The sequence below is a fragment of the Chrysochloris asiatica genome, unplaced genomic scaffold (assembly GCF_000296735.1).
Source record: "Chrysochloris asiatica unplaced genomic scaffold, ChrAsi1.0 scaffold00326, whole genome shotgun sequence".
Classification (NCBI taxonomy): domain Eukaryota; kingdom Metazoa; phylum Chordata; class Mammalia; order Afrosoricida; family Chrysochloridae; genus Chrysochloris; species Chrysochloris asiatica.
The window spans coordinates 1,188,099-1,195,657 of NW_006408844.1; the positions used below are offsets into that span (position 1 = coordinate 1,188,099).

The window sequence follows — 7,559 nt, forward strand, 5'->3', positions numbered from 1 at the left end:
CATTCAACCCAACAACTGCACAATACACATTCTTTTCCAGTGCCCATGGAACATTCTCCAGAAAAGACCATATTTTAGGCCACAAAACAAATCTCCATAAATTTACACAATTTAACATCACACACACTACACACTCAAATTTTCAACCTTTCACAGCACATAACAATGTTATGAGGAAAATGGGACTACCAAGACCAAAGATGTCACAGAACGCACACAGTTCTGACAGGCAGAGTCAAGATGAGTGGACCAATTCTACTGAAAAACAGCATGGAAACAGAATTTAAAATGTTCAAGTCACACAAATGCATGACCGTGACTCCCAATTGCCATTTAGAATGCTTTGTACTATGGGAGATAAAACTCCCCCGCCCCCCCCAAGGGAATATTAAGTTGACACCAAGATAGTCAAAATCTTCCACCAGTCAACATCCCACTATTTTCTATTTCATCCCACAAAAAATAAACAATGAGGAAGGGATTTCACCTCTTATAAAAAGCATTTACATTTTTAAAATGGTATGAAGTGGGATTTCCACCATCTTAAAAATGTTTCTAGAGCAACTGAAAAACTTGCATTTGTAAAATAGTTGATAAAAATATTCCTCTGGATTGTACAAGAAGAGAGATGGAATACAGGACCCACTGATACAACATGGTTGTTGCTGTTGTTATTTGCCGTGGAGTCAGTTCTGACTCATAGCAACCCTGTATAGGGTTTCTGAGGCTGTAAATCTTTACAGGAGCAGAGAGCCTCATCTTTCTCCCACGGAATGGATGGTAGTTTTGAACTGCCAACCTTGAAGTCCACAGCCCGATTAGTAACCACTACGCTACCAGAGCTGACATGGTAGACAAACATTAATCTGACTTGGCTTCTTTCTCTCCTACTTCATCAGAGGCTGGACTTTCCTCATTTCTAGTTTCTCCATTTTCGGCAGGTAAATCTTTAGTTTCTTGGTTAGCGACTTCAGCCTTTTTCCCCTTTGCTCCCCTTCTCCATTTTGTTTGCACTTTTTTGTAAGCAGATTTATCCTTTCCAGCTGCCTTTTTTGGCTTCGTTTCCACTTTTACAAGAGCAGGTTTCACTGACAACCTCGCAGATGTTCTCTTGGGCTTCTCCTTCACCGCCCCTCCTCCGAGCTGACCTTCCTCTTGGGCATCTTGGCAGTGGAGAAGGCCTGTTGGGAGAAGGCAGGAGCCAGGAGCCTGCGGGGCTGTGGGGCACAGAGAACCTTCAAGAAACTGAGTTGCCTGGCCGCTGACGCTCTGCTGGGACCCGCTAAAAAGAAACAAACGTTTCATTGTAAAGGTCCCACCACTTGTCTGTCAGTTTGTCATACTGTGGTGGCTTGCATGTTGCAATACTAGAAGCTATGTCGCCAGGATTTTCAATAATAACAGGGTTAACCCCGGTGGCAGCTGAGCTTCCAGAATATGACAGACTAGGAAAAAGGAGAGGTGGACTACTTCTGACTGTTCAGCCCCTGACAACCTTATGAAGAGCAGTGGAACACTGTTAGACAGCTCCAGAACATTGGATATTGAAGCATAATGAATGGCACCAGAAGATTGTCAGATACAGTGCCAGAAGATGAGCCCTTCAGGTTGGAAGGTACTCAAAATGTGACCATAATGATGCAAATGCAGTAAAGCTCTTGAGACCTTCTTGCTCATAGGGCACAATTTAAAGTAAGGAGAAAGAGTGGCAAACATCCACTATTCATCAGAACATGAAATGTATGAAATATGAGTCTAGGAGAATTGAATGTTTTCAAAAATGCAATGGAATGCATAAAGATTGCTATCTTAGGCATTACTGAGATGGACTGGTACTGACTGGTCATTTTGAATCTGACAATCATATTGTTTGAATCTGACAATCATATTGCCAGGAATGACAAAGAGGAATGGCATCACATTCATCATCAAAAAGAACATGTCAAGACCTATCTTGAAGTATAATGCTATCTATGATAGGATAATATCCATATGTCTACAAGGAAGACCATAGTTAATACCATTATTATTCAAATTAACATACCAACCACTAAAGCCAGTAATGATGAAAGGAAGAATTCTACCAATTTCTTCAGTCTGAAATTGATCAAACATGCCATCAAGATACATTGGTAAGTACTGGTCATTGGCATCCAAAGGTTGGCGACAAAGATGAATGATCAGTAGTTGGAAATATGGCCTTGGTGACAGAAACGATGCTGGAGATTGCATGATAGAATTTTGCAAGATTTATTCATTGCAAATACTGTTTTTAACAATGTAAAAGATGACTATACACATGGACCTCACCAAATGGAATACACAGAAATAAAATTGACTACATCTTCGGAAAGAGACAGAGGGAAAACTCAATATCAGCAGCCAAAACAAAGCCAGGGGCAGACTGTGGAACTGACCATTAATTGCTCATATGTAAGTTCAGGCTAAAGATAATTAAAACAAGTTCACAAGAGCCAAAATATGACCTTGAACATATCCCATCTGAATTAGACATCATCTCAAGAACATATCTGCTGCATCAGACACTAATTACTGAAGAAAAAAAGAGGTGTGGGATGACATCAAGAACATCATACAGGAAGAAAGCAAAAGGTCATTAAGAAAACAAGAAAGAAGGAAAAGACCAAAATGGATGTCAGAAGAGACTCTGAAACGTACCCTCCAGTGTAGATATGCTAAAGCGAATGGAAGAAATGAGGAAATAAAAGGACTGAACAGAAAGTTTCAAAGGTTAGCTCAAGAAGACAAAGTCAAATATTATAATGAAATGTACAAAGACCTGGAGTCAGAAAACCAAAAGGAAGAACACACTCAGCATTTCTCAAACTGAAAAAAATTGAGGAAAAAAATCAAGCCTTGATTTGGAATACTGAATGATTCTATAGGTTCAGCACTGGACTGCTAACCACAAGGTAGGTGGTTCAAACCCACCAGCTGCTTCTTGAAAACACTATACAGAGTTGCTAAGGGTCAGAACTGATTCAACAGCACTTAAAACCAACAACATGGGCAAAATATTGGATGATGCAGAAAGCATCAAAAGAAGATGGAAGAAATACACAGAGTCACTGTATCAAAAAGACATGACGGATGTTCCACCATTTCAAGAGATAGCATATGCTCAATAGTCAATGGTACTTAAGGAAGAAGTTTAAGATGCACTGAAGGCATTGGCAAAGAATAAGCCTCCGGGAATGGACAGGATACAAATTGAAATCTTTCAACAGACTGATACCACTCTGGAGGCACTCACTCATCTATGTCAAAAAATTTGGAAGACAGCTACTTGGCCAACTGATTGGAAGACAACAGATTTGTGCCCATTCCAAAGATAGGTGACCCAATTGAATGCAGAAATCACCATACAATATCATTAATATCACATGCAAGTAAAATTTTGCTAACAATAATTTAAAAACAGCTGCAACAGTACATTGACAGGGAACTGTTAAGAGATTCAAGTCTGATTCAGATGAGAATGTGGAATAAGGAATAGCACTGCTGACGTCAGATGGATCTTGGCTGAAAGCAGAGAATACCAGAAAGATGTTTCTCTGTGCTTTATTGACTACACAAAGGCTTTTGACAAGCTATGGACAACACTGCGAAGAATGTGTATTCCAGAGTTCTTATTGTGCTCCTGAAGAATCTGTACATAAGCCAAGAGACAGTAGTTTGAACAGAACAATGAGACAGTGAATAGTTTAAAATCAGGAAAGATGTGCACCAGGGTTATATTCTTTGACCATATTTATTCAATCTATATGTTTAACAAATAATCTGAGAAACTGGATGATAGGAAGAAAATGGCATTAGGTTTAGAGGAAGACTCATTAACAACCTTGCTTGCTGAAAGTGAAGACAACTTAAAATACTTACTGATGAAGATCAAATATCACAGCCTTCAATATGGGTTGCAAATCAATGTAAAGAAAACAAAAACCCTCACCATTAGACCAATAAAAAACATCATGATAAATCTAGAAAAGATTGAAGTTGTTAAAGACATTATTTTGCTTGGGTTTACCATCAACACTCATGGAAGCAGTAGTCAAGAAAGCAAATGACGTATTGCATTAGGAAAATCTGTGGCGCACGATTTTAAAAAAAGTATTCAAGAGTAAAGATGTCAATTTGAGAAATATAAGGTGCATCTGACCCAATACAGGGTATTTTGAATAGCTTCATATGCATGCAGCCTTTGGACAATGAATAAGGAAGACTGCAGAAGAATTGATGCATTTGAGTTACGGTGTTGGGGAAGAATATTAGAAGTACTGTGAACTACCAGAAGAACAAAGAAATCTGTGTTGGAAGAAGTGCAACCAGAATGCTCCTTAAACACCAGGATGGTGTCTTATACTTCAGAAATATTATCATAAGGGACCAGTCCCTGGAGAAGGACATCATGCTTGGTAAAGTAGAGGGTAAGTGTAAAAGAGGAAGACCCCCAATGAGATGGATTGGCATAATGGCAGCAACAATGTGCTTAAACGTAATGATTGTGAGGATGACACAGGATTGAGCAGTGTTTCATTCTCTTGTGCATAGGGTTGCTATGGGTCAGATCCGACTCAACGACACCTAACAAAAACAACAAAACAGATCATCAGTTTTACATGCAACAAATAACAGGCTTCGTCTCATCTCAATGATTGCAATCCCTCAATGTAGCATCACTTATCCCACTTCATTCCTGTGGTTCCTGCCTCCATTCGTTCTTCTTTCCTAACGCTTCTGAATTTTGTCCTATGGTAAATGCTGCCCTTGTGATCTCAAATGGTGGTCCATTCTACAGGGTGTATGTATCAGTAGTGCTTCTGTGACTCCACGGCACATAACCACCACCACCACCATATTCCTATTAGCATCACCTGGCGTGGTGCTGTGGGTTGATGCACTGGACTGTAAAGTGGGTTTGAACCACAAGGTCGGTAGTTCAAGCTTACCAGCCACTCCTTGGAAACTCTAGACAGGGTCCCTGGGTCAGAACCAAATCAACAGCACATAACAACATCAACAACAACATACAGCTATTGCTTAGCTGAAAACTGAGCCACAGGGTAAGTTCAATTCCAGACCTAAAGGGTGACTAAAGCCACAATCTCAGGGTTCCACCAATCTGGATCTGATCAGTAAGCCTGGTCTTTTTTTTTTTTTTCACGATTTTACATTTCATTTCACATTTTCTCACACTCTGCCCAGGACTTTCTTAATGTGATTCCTTTGAGTGTATTTACAGGGGTATAGGCACCATCTAGTTCTTCTGGTTTCAAGGCTGTAGAATCTGATATTCATGTGATCCATGAGTTCACTGGACTAATTGTTTCCAAGCATCTTCCATTGTCATTACTCTTCTTGCCTCTGGACAGGGAGAGACCATTAGTGTCCCCTTAGTTGGCCACTCTGTTATTCACTAAAGTAGGATATAGAACTCTGTAATTATAAACTATGCCAAGTCAGTTGATCGTGATGTCCTCTGAGACTACTGTGGTTGTGTGCCCCAGGTCCAGTGATTCAATGCCACAAGGTGTTAGGTAATGTCTTAGAAGTTTTCATAACTCTGCCCCTCTATGCTTTACCACATTCATGAATATATTTGCAGCCATGGCAAACACCTGTGTACAAATATCCTCTGTCAAACTTTTATATATTTGTGGATATACTCTCTCTCTCACACCCATCCAGATCACATGTCTATTTCCATGTTGTCTACTCACTGATCCTGGTGTGGTGTTGTAGGATAAGCACTGGGTTGCTAACTGTTATGTTGGTGGTTCAAATCCCATTATGGTCAGTAAGAGTTGGAACTGGCTTGGTGGCCCTTAATAACAGCCCAAAGATCACAGTTATTGCAGACTGTGTGTATAATAGTATTTACTTCTGTTGTCTTTAACTCTTGGCATTTCTCCCTGTGTCTTCCTATGTCTTCATCGTTCTTTGGCACCCTCCCTCTTATTGTATATTGTCTTCCTCTTCACTCAAGTTAACATGTGTCTATCCTTTAACCTAAATGGTTGGCATTTAGGATAACCACTGGACTACTAACTGTAAGGTCAGTGGTTCAAACCCACCAGTTGCTCCTTGGAAACTCTATACAGGGTCGCTATGAGTGGAATAAACTCAATGGCACCTAACTACAACAACACCCTCCAGCCAGTGAATTACTCCCCTTCCTTCCTGCCCTGGGAACATCAAAGAACATTTCTTTTAGTGTGAAACCTTTTCGTGACTTTTTACAATAGTGGTCTCATACAATATTTGTTCTTTTGTGATTGACAAGTTTCACTCAATATAATGTCCTCCAGGTCCATCCATATTACAAGTGTTAACAGACTGTTATTCTCTTAGGTTTTATAGTATTCCACTGTGTCTATGTATCAAACTCACCAGCCACTCTTCGAAAACCCTATCCAGGGTCACTATGAGTCAGAACTGATTAGAAGGTACTTAACAACAACCAAAGTTTGTTTATCCATACTTCCACTGATGGGCATTCAGATTGGTTCCATCTTTTTGCTATTGTGAATAGTGTTGTAATAAAGATGGGTATGCATATATCTATTTGTGCTATATACACCAAATAGAGTTTCTCTAGACTATATACACCAAATAGAGGAATTGCTGGGTCATACATAGCATATTTCTATTTCCAACTTTTTAAGTTAAGTGCCATATCATTTTCCATAATGATTGCACCATTTTTACAGTCCCACCAGCAGAGTATGAGTGTTCTAGTTTCTCCATAACCTTGCCAGGATTCATTGTTTTTGGTTTTGTTTGAAAAGAATGTGTACTGTGCTATCACTGGGTGGAGTGCCCTGTATAAGTCTATGAAGTCAATTTGGTTGATTGTGTTTATTTCTTCTAGTTGTTCTGCCCTTCATTAAAAGTGGTGTATTAAAATATCCTACTATTATTGTTGCTGTTAGAGTTGTTTATTACTTTCTTCAATTCTGCTGCAGTTTGTTTTATGTATTTTGAGGCTCTTTCATTCATTGGGCACATAGATATTTATTATGGTTATGCCTTCTTGTTCAATTGACTCTTTTACAATAAACATGTTTTGTCTCTTATTCTGGCTTTTGCCTTAAAATCTGTTTTATCAGAAATTAATAGTGCCACTTAAGCTCTTTTTTGACTGTCGTTGTTGTTGTCAGGTGCCATCGAGTCGGAACCGACTCATAGCGACCCCATGCACAGCAAAACGAAACAATGTCCAATCCTGGGCCAACCTCACTACTGCCCCCACACTTGACGCCATCAATGATGTCACCTGGCTGATCCATCTCGTTGGGGGTCTTCCTCTTTGTCTCTGACCCTCCACCTTACCCAGCATGACATCTTTCTCCAGCGACTGTTCTCTCCGGACAATGTGTCCAAAGTATGAGAGACGAAGCCTAACCAATCTTGGCCTCCAAGGAACACTCTGGTTGCACTTCTTCTAAAACAGATCTTCTTCCAAAACAGTCCATGGCACTTTCAGTATTCTCCTCCAACACCACAACTCGAAGGCATCAATTCTTCTACAATCTTCC

The 7,559-nt window shown here is 39.9% G+C and overlaps 1 protein-coding gene and 1 pseudogene across 1 annotated transcript in view; both read right to left on the reverse strand.

Moving 5' to 3' along the window:
• XRRA1 (X-ray radiation resistance associated 1) overlaps positions 1-7,559 on the reverse strand; it is an 81,864-nt gene that overhangs the window by 67,788 nt on the left and 6,517 nt on the right. The gene's annotated exons all lie outside the window — the stretch shown is intronic.
• LOC102824948 lies at positions 862-1,163 on the reverse strand (annotated as a pseudogene).